Below are 26,554 nucleotides of genomic sequence, written 5' to 3'. Positions count from 1 at the left end.
TGCAGCAACCTAGCAAAGACTGAGCTCTCTGCCACACTGCACCAACCAAGCACAGACTGTGCTCCCTCCCACACTGCATCAACCCAGCACAGACTGAGCTCTCTCCCACACTGCATCATCCAGCACAGACTGAGCTCTCTCCCACACTGCGTCAACCCAGCACAGAGTGAGTTCTCTCCCACACTGCATCGACCCAGCACAGACTGGGCACTCTCCCACACTGCATCAGCCCTGCACAGACTGAACTCTCTCCCACACTGCACCAAACCAGCACAGACTGAGCTCTCTCCCACACCGCAGCAACCCAGCACAGACTGAGCTGCCTCCCACACTGCACCAACCCAGCACGGACTGAGCTGTCTCCCACAATGCACCAACCCAGCACAGACTTAGCTCTGTCACACACGGCACCAACACAGCACAGACTGAAATCTCCCCCACACTGCATCAACCTAGCACATACTGAGCTCTCTCCCACACTGCACGAACCCAGCACAGACTGAGCTCTCTCCCACACCGCAGCAACCCAGCACAGACTGAGCTCTCTCCCACAGTGCACGAACCCAGCACAGACTGAGCTCTCTCTCACACTGCACCAACCCAGCACAGACTGAGCTCCCTCCCACAGTGCGTCAACCCAGCACAGACTGAGCTCTCTCCCACAATGCAGCAACCTAGCAAAGACTGAGCTCTCTGCCACACTGCACCAACCAAGCACAGACTGTGCTCCCTCCCACACTGCATCAACCCAGCACAGACTGAGCTCTCTCCCACACTGCATCATCCAGCACAGACTGAGCTCTCTCCCACACTGCGTCAACCCAGCACAGAGTGAGTTCTCTCCCACACTGCATCGACCCAGCACAGACTGAGCTCTCTCCCACACTGCATCATCCAGCACAGACTGTGCTCTCTCGCACACCGCATCAACCCAGCACAGACTGAGCTCTCTCCCACACTGCTTCAACCCAGCACAGAGTGAGCTCTCTGCCAAACTGCGCCAACCAAGCACAGCCTAAACTCACTCCCACACTGCATCAACCGAGCACAGACAGAGCTCTCTCCCACGCTGCATCAACCCAGCACAGACTGTGCTCTCTCACACACCGCATCAACCCAGCACAGACTGAGCTCTCTGCCACACTGCACCAACCCAGCATAGACAGAGCTATCTCACACACTGCGCCAACCCAGCACCGACTGAGCTCTCTCCCACACTGAACCAACAAAGCACAGACTGTTCTCTCTCCCACACTACTCCAACCCAGAACAGACTCAGTAGTCTCCCACACTGCGCCAACCCAGCACAGACTGAGTAGTCTCCCACACTGCACCAACCCAGCACCGACAGAGCTCTCTCCCACACTGCACCAACCCAGAACAGACTGAGCTGTCTCCCACACTGCACCAACACAGCACCGACTGAGCTCTCTCCCACACTGCAGCAACCCAGCACACAATGTGCTCGCTCCCGCACAGCACCAACCCAGAACAGACTGAGATCTCTCCCACACTGCACCAAACCGGCACAGGCTGAGCTCTCTCCCACACGACACCAACCAAGCACAGACTGAGCTCTCTCCCACATTGCACCAACAAAGTACAGACTGAGCTCTCTCCCACACTACTCTAACCCAGCACAGACTGAGCTCTCTCCCATACTGCGCCAACACAGCAGAGACTGAGCTCTCTCCCACGCTGCATCAACCCAGCTCAGACTGAGCTCTCTCCCATGCTGCATCAACCCAGCACAGACTGAGGTCTCTCCCACGCTGCATCAACCCAGCTCAGACTGAGCTCTCTCCCATGCTGCATCAACCCAGCACAGACAGCGGTCTCTCCCACGCTGCATCAACCCAGCACAGACTGAGCTCCCTCCCACACTGAGTCAACCCACCACAGACTGAGGTCTCACCCACACTGCATCAACCCAGCACAGACTGAGCTCTCTCCCACACTGCATCATCCAGCACAGACTGTGCTCTCTCCCACACTGCATCAACCCAGCACAGACTGAGCTCTCTCCCACAGTGCACCAACCCAGCACAGACTGAGCTCTCTCCCACACTGCATCATCCAGCACAGACTGTGCTCTCTCCCACACTGCATCAACCCAGCACAGACTGAGCTCTCTCCCACACTGCATCATCCAGCACAGACTGAGCTCTCTCCCACACTGCATCATCCAGCACAGACTGAGCTCTCTCCCACACTGCATCAACCCAGCACAGACCAAGATCTCTCCCACACTGCACCAACCCAGCACAGACTGAGCTATCTCCCACACTACGTCAATCCAGCAGAGACTGAGCTCTCTCCGACACTGCACCAACCCAGCACAGACCGAGATCTCTCCCACACTGCACCAACCCAGCACAGACTGAGCTCTCTCCCACTCTGCATCAACCCAGCACAGACTGAGCTCTCTCACACAGTGCATTAACCCAGCACAGACTGAGCTCTCTCCCACACTGCACCAACCCAGCACAGACTGAGCCCTCCCCAACACTGCACCAACCCAGCACAGACTGAGCTCTCTCCCATACTGCACAACCCAGCACAGACTGAGCTCTCTCAAACAATGCGCCAACCCAGCACAAACTGAGCTCTCTCCCAGACTGCACCAACCCAGCACAGACTGAGCTCTCCCACACTTAACCAACCCAGCACAGACTGAGCTCTCTCCCATACTGTATCAACCCAGCACAGAGCTCTCTCCCACACTGCATCACCCAGCACAGACAGAGCTCTCTCCCACACTGCACCAACCCAGCACAGACTGAGCTCTCTCCCACACTGCATCATCCAGCACAGACTGAGCTCTCTCCCACACTGCGTCAACCCAGCACAGAGTGAGTTCTCTCCCACACTGCATCGACCCAGCACAGACTGAATCTCTCCCACACTGCATCATCCAGCACAGACTGTGCTCTCTCGCACACCGCATCAACCCAGCACAGACTGAGCTCTCTCCCACACTGCTTCAACCCAGCACAGAGTGAGCTCTCTGCCAAACTGCGCCAACCAAGCACAGCCTAAACTCACTCCCACACTGCATCAACCGAGCACAGACAGAGCTCTCTCCCACACTGCACCAACCCAGAACAGACTGAGCTCTCTCCCACACTGCACCAACACAGCACCGACTGAGCTCTCTCCCACACTGCAGCAACCCAGCACACAATGTGCTCGCTCCCGCACAGCACCAACCCAGAACAGACTGAGATCTCTCCCACACTGCACCAAACCGGCACAGGCTGAGCTCTCTCCCACACGACACCAACCAAGCACAGACTGAGCTCTCTCCCACATTGCACCAACAAAGTACAGACTGAGCTCTCTCCCACACTACTCTAACCCAGCACAGACTGAGCTCTCTCCCATACTGCGCCAACACAGCAGAGACTGAGCTCTCTCCCACGCTGCATCAACCCAGCTCAGACTGAGCTCTCTCCCATGCTGCATCAACCCAGCACAGACTGAGGTCTCTCCCACGCTGCATCAACCCAGCTCAGACTGAGCTCTCTCCCATGCTGCATCAACCCAGCACAGACAGCGGTCTCTCCCACGCTGCATCAACCCAGCACAGACTGAGCTCCCTCCCACACTGAGTCAACCCACCACAGACTGAGGTCTCACCCACACTGCATCAACCCAGCACAGACTGAGCTCTCTCCCACACTGCATCATCCAGCACAGACTGTGCTCTCTCCCACACTGCATCAACCCAGCACAGACTGAGCTCTCTCCCACAGTGCACCAACCCAGCACAGACTGAGCTCTCTCCCACACTGCATCATCCAGCACAGACTGTGCTCTCTCCCACACTGCATCAACCCAGCACAGACTGAGCTCTCTCCCACACTGCATCATCCAGCACAGACTGAGCTCTCTCCCACACTGCATCATCCAGCACAGACTGAGCTCTCTCCCACACTGCATCAACCCAGCACAGACCAAGATCTCTCCCACACTGCACCAACCCAGCACAGACTGAGCTATCTCCCACACTACGTCAATCCAGCAGAGACTGAGCTCTCTCCGACACTGCACCAACCCAGCACAGACCGAGATCTCTCCCACACTGCACCAACCCAGCACAGACTGAGCTCTCTCCCACTCTGCATCAACCCAGCACAGACTGAGCTCTCTCACACAGTGCATTAACCCAGCACAGACTGAGCTCTCTCCCACACTGCACCAACCCAGCACAGACTGAGCCCTCCCCAACACTGCACCAACCCAGCACAGACTGAGCTCTCTCCCATACTGCACCAACCCAGCACAGACTGAGCTCTCTCAAACAATGCGCCAACCCAGCACAAACTGAGCTCTCTCCCAGACTGCACCAACCCAGCACAGACTGAGCTCTCCCACACTTAACCAACCCAGCACAGACTGAGCTCTCTCCCATACTGTATCAACCCAGCACAGAGCTCTCTCCCACACTGCATCACCCAGCACAGACAGAGCTCTCTCCCACACTGCACCAACCCAGCACAGACTGAGATATCTCCCACACTGCGTCAACCCAGTACAGACTGAGGTCTCTCCCACACTGCACCAACCCAGCACAGACTGAGCTCTCTCCCACACTGCATCAACCCAGCACAGACTGAGCTCTCTCCCACACTGCACCAACCCAGCACAGACTGAGCGCTCTCCCACACTGCATCAACCTAGCACAGACTGAGCTCTCTCCCACACTGCGCCAACCCAGCACAGAATGAGCTCTCTCCCACAGTGCACCAACCCAGCACAGACTGAGCTCTCTCCCACACTGCGCCAACCCAGCACAGACTGAACTCTCTCCCACACGGCACCAAACCAGCACAGACTGAGCTCTCTCCCACACTGCACAAACCCAGCACAGACTGAGCTGCCTCCCACACTGAACCAACCCAGCACGGACTGAGCTGTCTCCCACACTGCACCAACCCAGCACAGACTTAGCTCTGTCACACACGGCACCAACCCAGCACAGACTGAGATCTCTCCCACACTACATCAACCTAGCACATACTGAGCTCTCTACCACACTGCACGAACCCAGCACAGACTGAGCTCTCTCCCACACCACAGCAACCCAGCACAGACTGAGCTCTCTCCCACAGTGCACGAACCCAGCACAGACTGAGCTCTCTCTCACACTGCACCAACCCAGCACAGACTGAGCTCCCTCCCACAGTGCGTCAACCCAACACAGACTGAGCTCTCTCCCACAATGCAGCAACCTAGCAAAGACTGAGCTCTCTCCCACACTGCACCAACCAAGCACAGACTGTGCTCTCTCCCACACTGCATCAACCCAGCACAGACTGAGCTCTCTCCCACACTGCATCATCCAGCACAGACTGAGCTCTCTCCCACACTGCATCAACCCAGCACAGACCGAAATCTCTCCCACACTGCACCAACCCAGCACAGAGTGTGCTGTCTCCCACACCGCATCAACCCAGCACAGACTGAGCTCTCTCCCAAACAGCATCATCCAGAACAGACTGAGCTCTCTCCCACACTGCATCATCCAGCACAGACTGAGCTCTCTCCCACACTGCATCAACCCAGCACAGACCAAGATCTCTCCCACACTGCACCAACCCAGCACAGACTGAGCTCTCTCCCACACTACGTCAACCCAGCAGAGACTGAGCTCTCTCCGACACTGCACCAACCCAGCACAGACCGAGATCTCTCCCACACTGCACCAACCCAGCACGGACTGAGCTCTCTCCCACTCTGCATCAACCCAGCACAGACTGAGCTCTCTCACACAGTGCATTAACCCAGCACAGACTGAGCTCTCTCCCACACTGCACCAACCCAGCACAGACTGAGCCCTCCCCAACACTGCACCAACCCAGCACAGACTGAGCTCTCTCAAACAATGCGCCAACCCAGCACAAACTGAGCGCTCTCCCAGACTGCACCAACCCAGCACAGACTGAGCTCTCCCACACTTAACCAACCCAGCACAGACTGAACTCTATCCCACACTGCACCAACCCAGCACAGACTGAGCTCTCTGCCACACTGCATCATCTCAGCACAGACTGAGCTCTCTCCCATACTGCATCAACCCAGCACAGAGATCTCTCCCACACTGCATCAACCCAGCACAGAGATCTCTCCCACACTGCATCAACCCAGCACAGACTGAGCACGCTCCCACACTGCACCAACCCAGCACGGACTGAGCTCTCTCCCACACTGCATCAACCCAGCACAGACTGAGCTCTCTCCCAAAACGGACGAACCCAGCACAGTCTGAGCTCTCTCCCACACTGCATCAACCCAGCACAGACTGAGCTCTCCCACACTTAACCAACCCAGCACAGACTGAATTCTATCCCACACTGCACCAACCCAGCACAGACTGAGCTGTCTCCCACACTGCATCATCTCAGCACAGACTGAGCTCTCTCCCATACTGCATCAACCCAGCACAGAGATCTCTCCCACACTGCATCAACCCAGCACAGACTGAGCACTCTCCCACACTGCACCAACCCAGCACGGACTGAGCTCTCTCCCACACTGCATCAACCCAGCACAGACTGAGCTCTATCCCACAGTGCATCAACCCAGCACAGGCTGAGCTCTCTCCCACACTGCGCCAACTCAGCACAGACTGAACTCTCTCCCACACTGCACCAACCCAGCACAGACTGACTCTCTCCGACACTGCATCAACCCAGCACAGACTGAGCTCTCTCCCACACTGCACCAACCCAGGACAGACTGAGTTCTCTCCCACATTGCGCCAACCCAGCACAGACTGAGCACTCTCCCAAACTGCGCCAACTCAGCACAGACTGAGCTCTCTCCCACACTGCACCAACCCAGCACAGATATGCTCTCTCCGACACTGCATCAACCCAGCGCAGACCGAGCTCTCTCCCACACTGCATCAACGCAGCACAGACTGAGCTCTCTACGACACTGCATCAACCCAACACAGACTGAGATCTCTCCCACACTGCATCAACCCAGCACAGACGGAGCTCTCTCCCACACTGCATCAACCCCGCACAGACTGAGCTCTCTCCCACACTGCATCATCCAGCACAGACTGTGCTCTCTCCCACACCGCATCAACCCAGCACAGACTGAGCTCTCTCCCAAACAGCATCATCCAGAACAGACTGAGCTCTCTCCCACACTGCATCATCCAGCACAGACTGTGCTCTCTCCCACACTGCATCAACCCAGCACAGACGGAGCTCTCTCCCACACTGCATCAACCCCGCACAGACTGAGCTCTCTCCCACACTGCATCATCCAGCACAGACTGTGCTCTCTCCCACACCGCATCAACCCAGCACAGACTGAGCTCTCTCCCAAACAGCATCATCCAGAACAGACTGAGCTCTCTCCCACACTGCATCATCCAGCACAGACTGAGCTCTCTCCCACACTGTATCAACCCAGCACAGACCAAGATCTCTCCCACACTGCACCAACCCGGCACAGACTGAGCTCTCTCCCACACTACGTCAACCCAGCAGAGACTGAGCTCTCTCCGACACTGCACCAACCCAGCACAGACCGAGATCTCTCCCACACTGCACCAACCCAGCACGGACTGAGCTCTCTCCCACTCTGCATCAACCCAGCACAGACTGAGCTCTCTCACACAGTGCATTAACCCAGCACAGACTGAGCTCTCTCCCACACTGCACCAACCCAGCACAGACTGAGCCCTCCCCAACACTGCACCAACCCAGCACAGACTGAGCTCTCTCAAACAATGCGCCAACCCAGCACAAACTGAGCGCTCTCCCAGACTGCACCAACCCAGCACAGACTGAGCTCTCCCACACTTAACCAACCCAGCACAGACTGAACTCTATCCCACACTGCACCAACCCAGCACAGACTGAGCTCTCTGCCACACTGCATCATCTCAGCACAGACTGAGCTCTCTCCCATACTGCATCAACCCAGCACAGAGATCTCTCCCACACTGCATCAACCCAGCACAGAGATCTCTCCCACACTGCATCAACCCAGCACAGACTGAGCACTCTCCCACACTGCACCAACCCAGCACGGACTGAGCTCTCTCCCACACTGCATCAACCCAGCACAGACTGAGCTCTCCCCCATACTGCACCAACCCAGCACAGACTGAGCTCTCTCCCAAAACGGACGAACCCAGCACAGTCTGAGCTCTCTCCCACACTGCATCAACCCAGCACAGACTGAGCTCTATCCCACACTGCATCAACCCAGCACAGACTGAGATCTCTCCCACACTGCGCCAACTCAGCACAGACTGAACTCTCTCCCACACTGCACCAACCCAGCACAGACTGACTCTCTCCGACACTGCATCAACCGAGCACAGACTGAGCTCTCTCGCACACTGCACCAACCCAGGACAGACTGAGTTCTCTCCCACACTGCACCAACCCAGCACAGAATGAGCTCTCTCCCACACTGCATCAACCCAGCACAGACTGAGCTCTCTCCCACACTGCGCCAACCCAGCACAGACTGAGCACTCTCCCAAACTGCGCCAACTCAGCACAGACTTAGGTCTCTCCCACACTGCATCAACCCAGCACAGATATGCTCTCTCCGACACTGCATCAACCCAGCGCAGACTGAGCTCTCTCCCACACTGCATCAACCCAACACAGACTGAGATCTCTCCCACACTGCACCAACCCAGCAGAGACTGGGCACTCTCCCACACTGCATCAGCCCTGCACAGACTGAACTCTCTCCCACACTGCACCAAACCAGCACAGACTGAGCTCTCTCCCACACCGCAGCAACCCAGCACAGACTGAGCTGCCTCCCACACTGCACCAACCCAGCACGGACTGAGCTGTCTCCCACAATGCACCAACCCAGCACAGACTTAGCTCTGTCACACACGGCACCAACCCAGCACAGACTGAAATCTCCCCCACACTGCATCAACCTAGCACATACTGAGCTCTCTCCCACACTGCACGAACCCAGCACAGACTGAGCTCTCTCCCACACCGCAGCAACCCAGCACAGACTGAGCTCTCTCCCACAGTGCACGAACCCAGCACAGACTGAGCTCTCTCTCACACTGCACCAACCCAGCACAGACTGAGCTCCCTCCCACAGTGCGTCAACCCAGCACAGACTGAGCTCTCTCCCACAATGCAGCAACCTAGCAAAGACTGAGCTCTCTGCCACACTGCACCAACCAAGCACAGACTGTGCTCCCTCCCACACTGCATCAACCCAGCACAGACTGAGCTCTCTCCCACACTGCATCATCCAGCACAGACTGAGCTCTCTCCCACACTGCGTCAACCCAGCACAGAGTGAGTTCTCTCCCACACTGCATCGACCCAGCACAGACTGGGCACTCTCCCACACTGCATCAGCCCTGCACAGACTGAACTCTCTCCCACACTGCACCAAACCAGCACAGACTGAGCTCTCTCCCACACCGCAGCAACCCAGCACAGACTGAGCTGCCTCCCACACTGCACCAACCCAGCACGGACTGAGCTGTCTCCCACAATGCACCAACCCAGCACAGACTTAGCTCTGTCACACACGGCACCAACCCAGCACAGACTGAAATCTCCCCCACACTGCATCAACCTAGCACATACTGAGCTCTCTCCCACACTGCACGAACCCAGCACAGACTGAGCTCTCACCCACACCGCAGCAACCCAGCACAGACTGAGCTCTCTCCCACAGTGCACGAACCCAGCACAGACTGAGCTCTCTCTCACACTGCACCAACCCAGCACAGACTGAGCTCCCTCCCACAGTGCGTCAACCCAGCACAGACTGAGCTCTCTCCCACAATGCAGCAACCTAGCAAAGACTGAGCTCTCTGCCACACTGCACCAACCAAGCACAGACTGTGCTCCCTCCCACACTGCATCAACCCAGCACAGACTGAGCTCTCTCCCACACTGCATCATCCAGCACAGACTGAGCTCTCTCCCACACTGCGTCAACCCAGCACAGAGTGAGTTCTCTCCCACACTGCATCGACCCAGCACAGACAGAGCTCTCTCCCACACTGCATCATCCAGCACAGACTGTGCTCTCTCGCACACCGCATCAACCCAGCACAGACTGAGCTCTCTCCCACACTGCTTCAACCCAGCACAGAGTGAGCTCTCTGCCAAACTGCGCCAACCAAGCACAGCCTAAACTCACTCCCACACTGCATCAACCGAGCACAGACAGAGCTCTCTCCCACGCTGCATCAACCCAGCACAGACTGTGCTCTCTCACACACCGCATCAACCCAGCACAGACTGAGCTCTCTGCCACACTGCACCAACCCAGCATAGACAGAGCTATCTCACACACTGCGCCAACCCAGCACCGACTGAGCTCTCTCCCACACTGAACCAACAAAGCACAGACTGTGCTCTCTCCCACACTACTCCAACCCAGAACAGACTCAGTAGTCTCCCACACTGCGCCAACCCAGCACAGACTGAGTAGTCTCCCACACTGCACCAACCCAGCACCGACAGAGCTCTCTCCCACACTGCACCAACCCAGAACAGACTGAGCTCTCTCCCACACTGCACCAACACAGCACCGACTGAGCTCTCTCCCACACTGCAGCAACCCAGCACACAATGTGCTCGCTCCCGCACAGCACCAACCCAGAACAGACTGAGATCTCTCCCACACTGCACCAAACCGGCACAGGCTGAGCTCTCTCCCACACGACACCAACCAAGCACAGACTGAGCTCTCTCCCACATTGCACCAACAAAGTACAGACTGAGCTCTCTCCCACACTACTCTAACCCAGCACAGACTGAGCTCTCTCCCATACTGCGCCAACACAGCAGAGACTGAGCTCTCTCCCACGCTGCATCAACCCAGCTCAGACTGAGCTCTCTCCCATGCTGCATCAACCCAGCACAGACTGAGGTCTCTCCCACGCTGCATCAACCCAGCTCAGACTGAGCTCTCTCCCATGCTGCATCAACCCAGCACAGACTGCGGTCTCTCCCACGCTGCATCAACCCAGCACAGACTGAGCTCCCTCCCACACTGAGTCAACCCACCACAGACTGAGGTCTCACCCACACTGCATCAACCCAGCACAGACTGAGCTCTCTCCCACACTGCATCATCCAGCACAGACTGTGCTCTCTCCCACACTGCATCAACCCAGCACAGACTGAGCTCTCTCCCACAGTGCACCAACCCAGCACAGACTGAGCTCTCTCCCACACTGCATCATCCAGCACAGACTGTGCTCTCTCCCACACTGCATCAACCCAGCACAGACTGAGCTCTCTCCCACACTGCATCATCCAGCACAGACTGAGCTCTCTCCCACACTGCATCATCCAGCACAGACTGAGCTCTCTCCCACACTGCATCAACCCAGCACAGACCAAGATCTCTCCCACACTGCACCAACCCAGCACAGACTGAGCTCTCTCCCACACTACGTCAATCCAGCAGAGACTGAGCTCTCTCCGACACTGCACCAACCCAGCACAGACCGAGATCTCTCCCACACTGCACCAACCCAGCACAGACTGAGCTCTCTCCCACTCTGCATCAACCCAGCACAGACTGAGCTCTCTCACACAGTGCATTAACCCAGCACAGACTGAGCTCTCTCCCACACTGCACCAACCCAGCACAGACTGAGCCCTCCCCAACACTGCACCAACCCAGCACAGACTGAGCTCTCTCCCATACTGCACCAACCCAGCACAGACTGAGCTCTCTCAAACAATGCGCCAACCCAGCACAAACTGAGCTCTCTCCCAGACTGCACCAACCCAGCACAGACTGAGCTCTCCCACACTTAACCAACCCAGCACAGACTGAGCTCTCTCCCATACTGTATCAACCCAGCACAGAGCTCTCTCCCACACTGCACCAACCCAGAACAGACTGAGCTCTCTCCCACACTGCACCAACACAGCACCGACTGAGCTCTCTCCCACACTGCAGCAACCCAGCACATAATGTGCTCGCTCCCGCACAGCACCAACCCAGAACAGACTGAGATCTCTCCCACACTGCACCAAACCGGCACAGGCTGAGCTCTCTCCCACACGACACCAACCAAGCACAGACTGAGCTCTCTCCCACATTGCACCAACAAAGTACAGACTGAGCTCTCTCCCACAGTACTCTAACCCAGCACGGACTGAGCTCTCTCCCACACTGCGACAACACAGCACAGACTGAGCTCTCTCCCACGCTGCATCAACCCAGCTCAGACTGAGCTCTCTCCCATGCTGCATCAACCCAGCACAGAGTGAGTTCTCTCCCACACTGCATCGACCCAGCACAGACTGAGCTCTCACCCACACTGCATCATCCAGCACAGACTGTGCTCTCTCGCACACTGCATCAACCCAGCACAGACTGAGCTCTCTCCCACACTGCACCAACCCAGCACAGACTGAGCCCTCCCCAACACTGCACCAACCCAGCACAGACTGAGCTCTCTCAAACAATGCGCCAACCCAGCACAAACTGAGCGCTCTCCCAGACTGCACCAACCCAGCACAGACTGAGCTCTCCCACACTTAACCAACCCAGCACAGACTGAACTCTATCCCACACTGCACCAACCCAGCACAGACTGAGCTCTCTGCCACACTGCATCATCTCAGCACAGACTGAGCTCTCTCCCATACTGCATCAACCCAGCACAGAGATCTCTCCCACACTGCATCAACCCAGCACAGAGATCTCTCCCACACTGCATCAACCCAGCACAGACTGAGCACTCTCCCACACTGCACCAACCCAGCACGGACTGAGCTCTCTCCCACACTGCATCAACCCAGCACAGACTGAGCTCTCCCCCATACTGCACCAACCCAGCACAGACTGAGCTCTCTCCCAAAACGGACGAACCCAGCACAGTCTGAGCTCTCTCCCACACTGCATCAACCCAGCACAGACTGAGCTCTATCCCACACTGCATCAACCCAGCACAGACTGAGATCTCTCCCACACTGCGCCAACTCAGCACAGACTGAACTCTCTCCCACACTGCACCAACCCAGCACAGACTGACTCTCTCCGACACTGCATCAACCGAGCACAGACTGAGCTCTCTCGCACACTGCACCAACCCAGGACAGACTGAGTTCTCTCCCACACTGCACCAACCCAGCACAGAATGAGCTCTCTCCCACACTGCATCAACCCAGCACAGACTGAGCTCTCTCCCACACTGCGCCAACCCAGCACAGACTGAGCACTCTCCCAAACTGCGCCAACTCAGCACAGACTTAGGTCTCTCCCACACTGCATCAACCCAGCACAGATATGCTCTCTCCGACACTGCATCAACCCAGCGCAGACTGAGCTCTCTCCCACACTGCATCAACCCAACACAGACTGAGATCTCTCCCACACTGCACCAACCCAGCAGAGACTGGGCACTCTCCCACACTGCATCAGCCCTGCACAGACTGAACTCTCTCCCACACTGCACCAAACCAGCACAGACTGAGCTCTCTCCCACACCGCAGCAACCCAGCACAGACTGAGCTGCCTCCCACACTGCACCAACCCAGCACGGACTGAGCTGTCTCCCACAATGCACCAACCCAGCACAGACTTAGCTCTGTCACACACGGCACCAACCCAGCACAGACTGAAATCTCCCCCACACTGCATCAACCTAGCACATACTGAGCTCTCTCCCACACTGCACGAACCCAGCACAGACTGAGCTCTCTCCCACACCGCAGCAACCCAGCACAGACTGAGCTCTCTCCCACAGTGCACGAACCCAGCACAGACTGAGCTCTCTCTCACACTGCACCAACCCAGCACAGACTGAGCTCCCTCCCACAGTGCGTCAACCCAGCACAGACTGAGCTCTCTCCCACAATGCAGCAACCTAGCAAAGACTGAGCTCTCTGCCACACTGCACCAACCAAGCACAGACTGTGCTCCCTCCCACACTGCATCAACCCAGCACAGACTGAGCTCTCTCCCACACTGCATCATCCAGCACAGACTGAGCTCTCTCCCACACTGCGTCAACCCAGCACAGAGTGAGTTCTCTCCCACACTGCATCATCCAGCACAGACTGTGCTCTCTCGCACACCGCATCAACCCAGCACAGACTGAGCTCTCTCCCACACTGCTTCAACCCAGCACAGAGTGAGCTCTCTGCCAAACTGCGCCAACCAAGCACAGCCTAAACTCACTCCCACACTGCATCAACCGAGCACAGACAGAGCTCTCTCCCACGCTGCATCAACCCAGCACAGACTGTGCTCTCTCACACACCGCATCAACCCAGCACAGACTGAGCTCTCTGCCACACTGCACCAACCCAGCATAGACAGAGCTATCTCACACACTGCGCCAACCCAGCACCGACTGAGCTCTCTCCCACACTGAACCAACAAAGCACAGACTGTGCTCTCTCCCACACTACTCCAACCCAGAACAGACTCAGTAGTCTCCCACACTGCGCCAACCCAGCACAGACTGAGTAGTCTCCCACACTGCACCAACCCAGCACCGACAGAGCTCTCTCCCACACTGCACCAACCCAGAACAGACTGAGCTCTCTCCCACACTGCACCAACACAGCACCGACTGAGCTCTCTCCCACACTGCAGCAACCCAGCACACAATGTGCTCGCTCCCGCACAGCACCAACCCAGAACAGACTGAGATCTCTCCCACACTGCACCAAACCGGCACAGGCTGAGCTCTCTCCCACACGACACCAACCAAGCACAGACTGAGCTCTCTCCCACATTGCACCAACAAAGTACAGACTGAGCTCTCTCCCACACTACTCTAACCCAGCACAGACTGAGCTCTCTCCCATACTGCGCCAACACAGCAGAGACTGAGCTCTCTCCCACGCTGCATCAACCCAGCTCAGACTGAGCTCTCTCCCATGCTGCATCAACCCAGCACAGACTGAGGTCTCTCCCACGCTGCATCAACCCAGCTCAGACTGAGCTCTCTCCCATGCTGCATCAACCCAGCACAGACTGCGGTCTCTCCCACGCTGCATCAACCCAGCACAGACTGAGCTCCCTCCCACACTGAGTCAACCCACCACAGACTGAGGTCTCACCCACACTGCATCAACCCAGCACAGACTGAGCTCTCTCCCACACTGCATCATCCAGCACAGACTGTGCTCTCTCCCACACTGCATCAACCCAGCACAGACTGAGCTCTCTCCCACAGTGCACCAACCCAGCACCGACTGAGCTCTCTCCCACACTGCATCATCCAGCACAGACTGTGCTCTCTCCCACACTGCATCAACCCAGCACAGACTGAGCTCTCTCCCACACTGCATCATCCAGCACAGACTGAGCTCTCTCCCACACTGCATCATCCAGCACAGACTGAGCTCTCTCCCACACTGCATCAACCCAGCACAGACCAAGATCTCTCCCACACTGCACCAACCCAGCACAGACTGAGCTCTCTCCCACACTACGTCAATCCAGCAGAGACTGCGGTCTCTCCCACGCTGCATCAACCCAGCACAGACTGAGCTCCCTCCCACACTGAGTCAACCCACCACAGACTGAGGTCTCACCCACACTGCATCAACCCAGCACAGACTGAGCTCTCTCCCACACTGCATCATCCAGCACAGACTGTGCTCTCTCCCACACTGCATCAACCCAGCACAGACTGAGCTCTCTCCCACAGTGCACCAACCCAGCACAGACTGAGCTCTCTCCCACACTGCATCATCCAGCACAGACTGTGCTCTCTCCCACACTGCATCAACCCAGCACAGACTGAGCTCTCTCCCACACTGCATCATCCAGCACAGACTGAGCTCTCTCCCACACTGCATCATCCAGCACAGACTGAGCTCTCTCCCACACTGCATCAACCCAGCACAGACCAAGATCTCTCCCACACTGCACCAACCCAGCACAGACTGAGCTCTCTCCCACACTACGTCAATCCAGCAGAGACTGAGCTCTCTCCGACACTGCACCAACCCAGCACAGACCGAGATCTCTCCCACACTGCACCAACCCAGCACAGACTGAGCTCTCTCCCACTCTGCATCAACCCAGCACAGACTGAGCTCTCTCACACAGTGCATTAACCCAGCACAGACTGAGCTCTCTCCCACACTGCACCAACCCAGCACAGACTGAGCCCTCCCCAACACTGCACCAACCCAGCACAGACTGAGCTCTCTCCCATACTGCACCAACCCAGCACAGACTGAGCTCTCTCAAACAATGCGCCAACCCAGCACAAACTGAGCTCTCTCCCAGACTGCACCAACTCAGCACAGACTGAGCTCTCCCACACTTAACCAACCCAGCACAGACTGAGCTCTCTCCCATACTGTATCAACCCAGCACAGAGCTCTCTCCCACACTGCACCAACCCAGAACAGACTGAGCTCTCTCCCACACTGCACCAACACAGCACCGACTGAGCTCTCTCCCACACTGCAGCAACCCAGCACATAATGTGCTCGCTCCCGCACAGCACCAACCCAGAACAGACTGAGATCTCTCCCACACTGCACCAAACCGCCACAGGCTGAGCTCTCTCCCACACGACACCAACCAAGCACAGACTGAGCTCTCTCCCACATTGCACCAACAAAGTACAGACTGAGCTCTCTCCCACAGTACTCTAACCCAGCACGGACTGAGCTCTCTCCCACACTGCGACAACACAGCACAGACTGAGCTCTCTCCCACGCTGCATCAACCCAGCTCAGACTGAGCTCTCTCCCATGCTGCATCAACCCAGCACAGAGTGAGTTCTCTCCCACACTGCATCGACCCAGCACAGACTGAGCTCTCACCCACACTGCATCATCCAGCACAGACTGTGCTCTCTCGCACACTGCATCAACCCAGCACAGACTGAGCTCTCTCCCACACTGCACCAACCCAGCACAGACTGAGCCCTCCCCAACACTGCACCAACCCAGCACAGACTGAGCTCTCTCAAACAATGCGCCAACCCAGCACAAACTGAGCGCTCTCCCAGACTGCACCAACCCAGCACAGACTGAGCTCTCCCACACTTAACCAACCCAGCACAGACTGAACTCTATCCCACACTGCACCAACCCAGCACAGACTGAGCTCTCTGCCACACTGCATCATCTCAGCACAGACTGAGCTCTCTCCCATACTGCATCAACCCAGCATAGAGATCTCTCCCACACTGCATCAACCCAGCACAGAGATCTCTCCCACACTGCATCAACCCAGCACAGACTGCGGTCTCTCCCACACTGCACCAACCCAGCACGGACTGAGCTCTCTCCCACACTGCATCAACCCAGCACAGACTGAGCTCTCCCCCATACTGCACCAACCCAGCACAGACTGAGCTCTCTCCCAAAACGGACGAACCCAGCACAGTCTGAGCTCTCTCCCACACTGCATCAACCCAGCACAGACTGAGCTCTATCCCACACTGCATCAACCCAGCACAGACTGAGATCTCTCCCACACTGCGCCAACTCAGCACAGACTGAACTCTCTCCCACACTGCACCAACCCAGCACAGACTGACTCTCTCCGACACTGCATCAACCGAGCACAGACTGAGCTCTCTCGCACACTGCACCAACCCAGGACAGACTGAGTTCTCTCCCACACTGCACCAACCCAGCACAGAATGAGCTCTCTCCCACACTGCATCAACCCAGCACAGACTGTGCTCCCTCCCACACTGCATCAACCCAGCACAGACTGAGCTCTCTCCCACACTGCATCATCCAGCACAGACTGAGCTCTCTCCCACACTGCGTCAACCCAGCACAGAGTGAGTTCTCTCCCACACTGCATCGACCCAGCACAGACTGAGCTCTCTCCCACACTGCATCATCCAGCACAGACTGTGCTCTCTCGCACACCGCATCAACCCAGCACAGACTGAGCTCTCTCCCACACTGCTTCAACCCAGCACAGAGTGAGCTCTCTGCCAAACTGCGCCAACCAAGCACAGCCTAAACTCACTCCCACACTGCATCAACCGAGCACAGACAGAGCTCTCTCCCACGCTGCATCAACCCAGCACAGACTGTGCTCTCTCACACACCGCATCAACCCAGCACAGACTGAGCTCTCTGCCACACTGCACCAACCCAGCATAGACAGAGCTATCTCACACACTGCGCCAACCCAGCACCGACTGAGCTCTCTCCCACACTGAACCAACAAAGCACAGACTGTGCTCTCTCCCACACTACTCCAACCCAGAACAGACTCAGTAGTCTCCCACACTGCGCCAACCCAGCACAGACTGAGTAGTCTCCCACACTGCACCAACCCAGCACCGACAGAGCTCTCTCCCACACTGCACCAACCCAGAACAGACTGAGCTCTCTCCCACACTGCACCAACACAGCACCGACTGAGCTCTCTCCCACACTGCAGCAACCCAGCACACAATGTGCTCGCTCCCGCACAGCACCAACCCAGAACAGACTGAGATCTCTCCCACACTGCACCAAACCGGCACAGGCTGAGCTCTCTCCCACACGACTCCAACCAAGCACAGACTGAGCTCTCTCCCACATTGCACCAACAAAGTACAGACTGAGCTCTCTCCCACACTACTCTAACCCAGCACAGACTGAGCTCTCTCCCATACTGCGCCAACACAGCAGAGACTGAGCTCTCTCCCACGCTGCATCAACCCAGCTCAGACTGAGCTCTCTCCCATGCTGCATCAACCCAGCACAGACTGAGGTCTCTCCCACGCTGCATCAACCCAGCTCAGACTGAGCTCTCTCCCATGCTGCATCAACCCAGCACAGACTGCGGTCTCTCCCACGCTGCATCAACCCAGCACAGACTGAGCTCCCTCCCACACTGAGTCAACCCACCACAGACTGAGGTCTCACCCACACTGCATCAACCCAGCACAGACTGAGCTCTCTCCCACACTGCATCATCCAGCACAGACTGTGCTCTCTCCCACACTGCATCAACCCAGCACAGACTGAGCTCTCTCCCACAGTGCACCAACCCAGCACCGACTGAGCTCTCTCCCACACTGCATCATCCAGCACAGACTGTGCTCTCTCCCACACTGCATCAACCCAGCACAGACTGAGCTCTCTCCCACACTGCATCATCCAGCACAGACTGAGCTCTCTCCCACACTGCATCATCCAGCACAGACTGAGCTCTCTCCCACACTGCATCAACCCAGCACAGACCAAGATCTCTCCCACACTGCACCAACCCAGCACAGACTGAGCTCTCTCCCACACTACGTCAATCCAGCAGAGACTGAGCTCTCTCCGACACTGCACCAACCCAGCACAGACCGAGATCTCTCCCACACTGCACCAACCCAGCACAGACTGAGCTCTCTCCCACTCTGCATCAACCCAGCACAGACTGAGCTCTCTCACACAGTGCATTAACCCAGCACAGACTGAGCTCTCTCCCACACTGCACCAACCCAGCACAGACTGAGCCCTCCCCAACACTGCACCAATCCAGCACAGACTGAGCTCTCTCCCATACTGCACCAACCCAGCACAGACTGAGCTCTCTCAAACAATGCGCCAACCCAGCACAAACTGAGCTCTCTCCCAGACTGCACCAACCCAGCACAGACTGAGCTCTCCCACACTTAACCAACCCAGCACAGACTGAGCTCTCTCCCATACTGCATCAACCCAGCACAGAGCTCTCTCCCACACTGCACCAACCCAGCACAGACTGAGCTCTCTCCCACACTTAACCAACCCAGCACAGACTGAGCTCTCTCCCATACTGCATCAACCCAGCACAGAGCTCTCTCCCACACTGCACCAACACAGCACCGACTGAGCTCTCTCCCACACTGCAGCAACCCAGCACATAATGTGCTCGCTCCCGCACAGCACCAACCCAGAACAGACTGAGATCTCTCCCACACTGCACCAAACCGGCACAGGCTGAGCTCTCTCCCACACGACACCAACCAAGCACAGACTGAGCTCTCTCCCACATTGCACCAACAAAGTACAGACTGAGCTCTCTCCCACAGTACTCTAACCCAGCACGGACTGAGCTCTCTCCCACACTGCGACAACACAGCACAGACTGAGCTCTCTCCCACGCTGCATCAACCCAGCTCAGACTGAGCTCTCTCCCATGCTGCATCAACCCAGCACAGAGTGAGTTCTCTCCCACACTGCATCGACCCAGCACAGACTGAGCTCTCACCCACACTGCATCATCCAGCACAGACTGTGCTCTCTCGCACACTGCATCAACCCAGCACAGACTGAGCTCTCTCCCACACTGCACCAACCCAGCACAGACTGAGCCCTCCCCAACACTGCACCAACCCAGCACAGACTGAGCTCTCTCAAACAATGCGCCAACCCAGCACAAACTGAGCTCTCTCCCAGACTGCACCAACCCAGCACAGACTGAGCTCTCCCACACTTAACCAACCCAGCACAGACTGAACTCTATCCCACACTGCACCAACCCAGCACAGACTGAGCTCTCTGCCACACTGCATCATCTCAGCACAGACTGAGCTCTCTCCCATACTGCATCAACCCAGCACAGACTGTGCTCTCTCGCACACTGCATCAACCCAGCACAGACTGAGCTCTCTCCCACACTGCACCAACCCAGCACAGACTGTGGTCTCTCCCACGCTGCATCAACCCAGCACACACTGAGCTCCCTCCCACACTGAGTCAACCCACCACAGACTGAGGTCTCACCCACACTGCATCAACCCAGCACAGACTGAGCTCTCTCCCACACTGCATCATCCAGCACAGACTGTGCTCTCTTCCACACTGCATCAACCCAGCACAGACTGAGCTCTCTCCCACAGTGCACCAACCCAGCACAGACTGAGCTCTCTCCCACACTGCATCATCCAGCACAGACTGTGCTCTCTCCCACACTGCATCAACCCAGCACAGACTGAGCTCTCTCCCACACTGCATCATCCAGCACAGACTGAGCTCTCTCCCACACTGCATCATCCAGCACAGACTGAGCTCTCTCCCACACTGCATCAACCCAGCACAGACCAAGATCTCTCCCACACTGCACCAACCCAGCACAGACTGAGCTCTCTCCCACACTACGTCAACCCAGCAGAGACTGAGCTCTCTCCGACACTGCACCAACCCAGCACAGACCGAGATCTCTCCCACACTGCACCAACCCAGCACAGACTGAGCTCTCTCCCACTCTGCATCAACCCAGCACAGACTGAGCTCTCTCACACAGTGCATTAACCCAGCACAGACTGAGCTCTCTCCTACACTGCACCAACCCAGCACAGACTGAGCCCTCTCCAACACTGCACCAACCCAGCACAGACTGAGCTCTCTCAAACAATGCGCCAACCCAGCACAAACTGAGCTCTCTCCCAGACTGAACCAACCCAGCACAGACTGAGCTCTCCCACACTTAACCAACCCAGCACAGACTGAACTCTATCCCACACTGCACCAACCCAGCACAGACTGAGCTCTCTGCCACACTGCATCATCTCAGCACAGACTGAGCTCTCTCCCATACTGCATCAACCCAGCACAGAGATCTCTCCCACACTGCATCAACCCAGCACAGAGATCTCTCCCACACTGCATCAACCCAGCACAGACTGAGGTATCTCCCACACTGCACCAACCCAGCACGGACTGAGCTCTCTCCCACACTGCATCAACCCAGCACAGACTGAGCTCTCCCCCATACTGCACCAACCCAGCACAGACTGAGCTCTCCCACAATTAACCAACCCAGCACAGACTGAACTCTATCCCACACTGCACCAACCCAGCACAGACTGAGCTGTCTCCCACACTGCATCATCTCAGCACAGACTGAGCTCTCTCCCATACTGCATCAACCCAGCACAGAGATCTCTCCCACACTGCATCAACCCAGCACAGACTGAGCACTCTCCCACACTGCACCAACCCAGCACGGACTGAGCTCTCTCCCACACTGCATCAACCCAGCACAGACTGAGCTCTCCCCCATACTGCACCAACCCAGCACAGACTGAGCTCTCTCCCAAAACGGACCAACCCAGCACAGTCTGAGCTCTCTCCCACACTGCATCAACCCAGCACAGACTGAGCTCTATCCCACACTGCATCAACCCAGCACAGACTGAGCTCTCTCCCACACTGCGCCAACTCAGCACAGACTGAACTCTCTCCCACACTGCACCAACCCAGCACAGACTGAGCTCTCTCCCACACTGCACCAACCCAGGACAGACTGAGTTCTCTCCCAAATTGCGCCAACCCAGCACAGACTGAGCACTCTCCCAAACTGCGCCAACTCAGCACAGACTGAGCTCTCTCCCACACTGCACCAACCCAGCACAGAATGAGCTCTCTCCCACAGTGCACCAACCCAGCACAGACTGAGCTCTCTCCCACACTGCGCCAACCCAGCACAGACTGAACTCTCTCCCACACTGCACCAAACCAGCACAGACTGAGCTCTCTCCCACACTGCACGAACCCAGCACAGACTGAGCTCTCTCCCACACCGCAGCAACCCAGCACAGACTGAGCTCTCTCCCACAGTGCACAAACCCAGCACAGACTGAGCTCCCTCCCACAGTGCGTCAACCCAGCACAGACTGAGCTCTCTCCCACAATGCAGCAACCTAGCAAAGACTGACTCTCTCCGACACTGCATCAACCCAGCACAGACTGAGCTCTCTCCCACACTGCACCAACCCAGGACAGACTGAGTTCTCTCCCACACTGCACCAACCCAGCACAGAATGAGCTCTCTCCCACACTGCATCAACCCAGCACAGACTGAGCTCTCTCCCACACTGCGCCAACCCAGCACAGACTGAGCTCTCTCCCACACTGCATCAACCCAGCACAGATATGCTCTCTCCGACACTGCATCAACCCAGCGCAGACTGAGTTCTCTCCCACACTGCACCAACCCAGCACAGAATGAGCTCTCTCCCACACTGCATCAACCCAGCACAGACTGAGCTCCCTCCCACAGTGCGTCAACCCAGCACAGACTGAGCTCTCTCCCACAATGCACCAATCCAGCACAGACTGAGCTCTCTCCCATACTGCACCAACCCAGCACAGACTGAGCTCTCTCAAACAATGCGCCAACCCAGCACAAACTGAGCTCTCTCCCAGACTGCACCAACCCAGCACAGACTGAGCTCTCCCACACTTAACCAACCCAGCACAGACTGAGCTCTCTCCCATACTGCATCAACCCAGCACAGAGCTCTCTCCCACACTGCACCAACCCAGAACAGACTGAGCTCTCTCCCACACTGCACCAACACAGCACCGACTGAGCTCTCTCCCACACTGCAGCAACCCAGCACATAATGTGCTCGCTCCCGCACAGCACCAACCCAGAACAGACTGAGATCTCTCCCACACTGCACCAAACCGGCACAGGCTGAGCTCTCTCCCACACGACACCAACCAAGCACAGACTGAGCTCTCTCCCACATTGCACCAACAAAGTACAGACTGAGCTCTCTCCCACAGTACTCTAACCCAGCACGGACTGAGCTCTCTCCCACACTGCGACAACACAGCACAGACTGAGCTCTCTCCCACGCTGCATCAACCCAGCTCAGACTGAGCTCTCTCCCATGCTGCATCAACCCAGCACAGAGTGAGTTCTCTCCCACACTGCATCGACCCAGCACAGACTGAGCTCTCACCCACACTGCATCATCCAGCACAGACTGTGCTCTCTCGCACACTGCATCAACCCAGCACAGACTGAGCTCTCTCCCACACTGCACCAACCCAGCACAGACTGAGCCCTCCCCAACACTGCACCAACCCAGCACAGACTGAGCTCTCTCAAACAATGCGCCAACCCAGCACAAACTGAGCTCTCTCCCAGACTGCACCAACCCAGCACAGACTGAGCTCTCCCACACTTAACCAACCCAGCACAGACTTGAACTCTATCCCACACTGCACCAACCCAGCACAGACTGAGCTCTCTGCCACACTGCATCATCTCAGCACAGACTGAGCTCTCTCCCATACTGCATCAACCCAGCACAGACTGTGCTCTCTCGCACACTGCATCAACCCAGCACAGACTGAGCTCTCTCCCACACTGCACCAACCCAGCACAGACTGCGGTCTCTCCCACGCTGCATCAACCCAGCACACACTGAGCTCCCTCCCACACTGAGTCAACCCACCACAGACTGAGGTCTCACCCACACTACATCAACCCAGCACAGACTGAGCTCTCTCCCACACTGCATCATCCAGCACAGACTGTGCTCTCTTCCACACTGCATCAACCCAGCACAGACTGAGCTCTCTCCCACAGTGCACCAACCCAGCACAGACTGAGCTCTCTCCCACACTGCATCATCCAGCACAGACTGTGCTCTCTCCCACACTGCATCAACCCAGCACAGACTGAGCTCTCTCCCACACTGCATCATCCAGCACAGACTGAGCTCTCTCCCACACTGCATCATCCAGCACAGACTGAGCTCTCTCCCACACTGCATCAACCCAGCACAGACCAAGATCTCTCCCACACTGCACCAACCCAGCACAGACTGAGCTCTCTCCCACACTACGTCAACCCAGCAGAGACTGAGCTCTCTCCGACACTGCACCAACCCAGCACAGACCGAGATCTCTCCCACACTGCACCAACCCAGCACAGACTGAGCTCTCTCCCACTCTGCATCAACCCAGCACAGACTGAGCTCTCTCACACAGTGCATTAACCCAGCACAGACTGAGCTCTCTCCTACACTGCACCAACCCAGCACAGACTGAGCCCTCTCCAACACTGCACCAACCCAGCACAGACTGAGCTCTCTCAAACAATGCGCCAACCCAGCACAAACTGAGCTCTCTCCCAGACTGAACCAACCCAGCACAGACTGAGCTCTCCCACACTTAACCAACCCAGCACAGACTGAACTCTATCCCACACTGCACCAACCCAGCACAGACTGAGCTCTCTGCCACACTGCATCATCTCAGCACAGACTGAGCTCTCTCCCATACTGCATCAACCCAGCACAGAGATCTCTCCCACACTGCATCAACCCAGCACAGAGATCTCTCCCACACTGCATCAACCCAGCACAGACTGAGGTATCTCCCACACTGCACCAACCCAGCACGGACTGAGCTCTCTCCCACACTGCATCAACCCAGCACAGACTGAGCTCTCCCCCATACTGCACCAACCCAGCACAGACTGAGCTCTCCCACAATTAACCAACCCAGCACAGACTGAACTCTATCCCACACTGCACCAACCCAGCACAGACTGAGCTGTCTCCCACACTGCATCATCTCAGCACAGACTGAGCTCTCTCCCATACTGCATCAACCCAGCACAGAGATCTCTCCCACACTGCATCAACCCAGCACAGACTGAGCACTCTCCCACACTGCACCAACCCAGCACGGACTGAGCTCTCTCCCACACTGCATCAACCCAGCACAGACTGAGCTCTCCCCCATACTGCACCAACCCAGCACAGACTGAGCTCTCTCCCAAAACGGACCAACCCAGCACAGTCTGAGCTCTCTCCCACACTGCATCAACCCAGCACAGACTGAGCTCTATCCCACACTGCATCAACCCAGCACAGACTGAGCTCTCTCCCACACTGCGCCAACTCAGCACAGACTGAACTCTCTCCCACACTGCACCAACCCAGCACAGACTGAGCTCTCTCCCACACTGCACCAGCCCAGGACAGACTGAGTTCTCTCCCAAATTGCGCCAACCCAGCACAGACTGAGCACTCTCCCAAACTGCGCCAACTCAGCACAGACTGAGCTCTCTCCCACACTGCACCAACCCAGCACAGACTGAGCTCTCTCCCAAAACGGACCAACCCAGCACAGTCTGAGCTCTCTCCCACACTGCATCAACCCAGCACAGACTGAGCTCTATCCCACACTGCATCAACCCAGCACAGACTGAGCTCTCTCCCACACTGCGCCAACTCAGCACAGACTGAACTCTCTCCCACACTGCACCAACCCAGCACAGACTGAGCTCTCTCCCACACTGCACCAACCCAGGACAGACTGAGTTCTCTCCCACAGTGCACCAACCCAGCACAGACTGAGCTCTCTCCCACACTGCGCCAACCCAGCACAGACTGAACTCTCTCCCACACTGCACCAAACCAGCACAGACTGAGCTCTCTCCCACACTGCACGAACCCAGCACAGACTGAGCTCTCTCCCACACCGCAGCAACCCAGCACAGACTGAGCTCTCTCCCACAGTGCACAAACCCAGCACAGACTGAGCTCCCTCCCACAGTGCGTCAACCCAGCACAGACTGAGCTCTCTCCCACAATGCAGCAACCTAGCAAAGACTGACTCTCTCCGACACTGCATCAACCCAGCACAGACTGAGCTCTCTCCCACACTGCACCAACCCAGGACAGACTGAGTTCTCTCCCACACTGCACCAACCCAGCACAGAATGAGCTCTCTCCCACACTGCATCAACCCAGCACAGACTGAGCTCTCTCCCACACTGCGCCAACCCAGCACAGACTGAGCTCTCTCCCACACTGCATCAACCCAGCACAGATATGCTCTCTCCC

Source organism: Mobula birostris, chromosome 6, assembly GCF_030028105.1.
Source record: "Mobula birostris isolate sMobBir1 chromosome 6, sMobBir1.hap1, whole genome shotgun sequence".
Taxonomy (NCBI): domain Eukaryota; kingdom Metazoa; phylum Chordata; class Chondrichthyes; order Myliobatiformes; family Myliobatidae; genus Mobula; species Mobula birostris.
The sequence above is the reverse complement of the archived record's forward strand: the minus strand, read 5'-3'. Positions refer to the sequence as shown.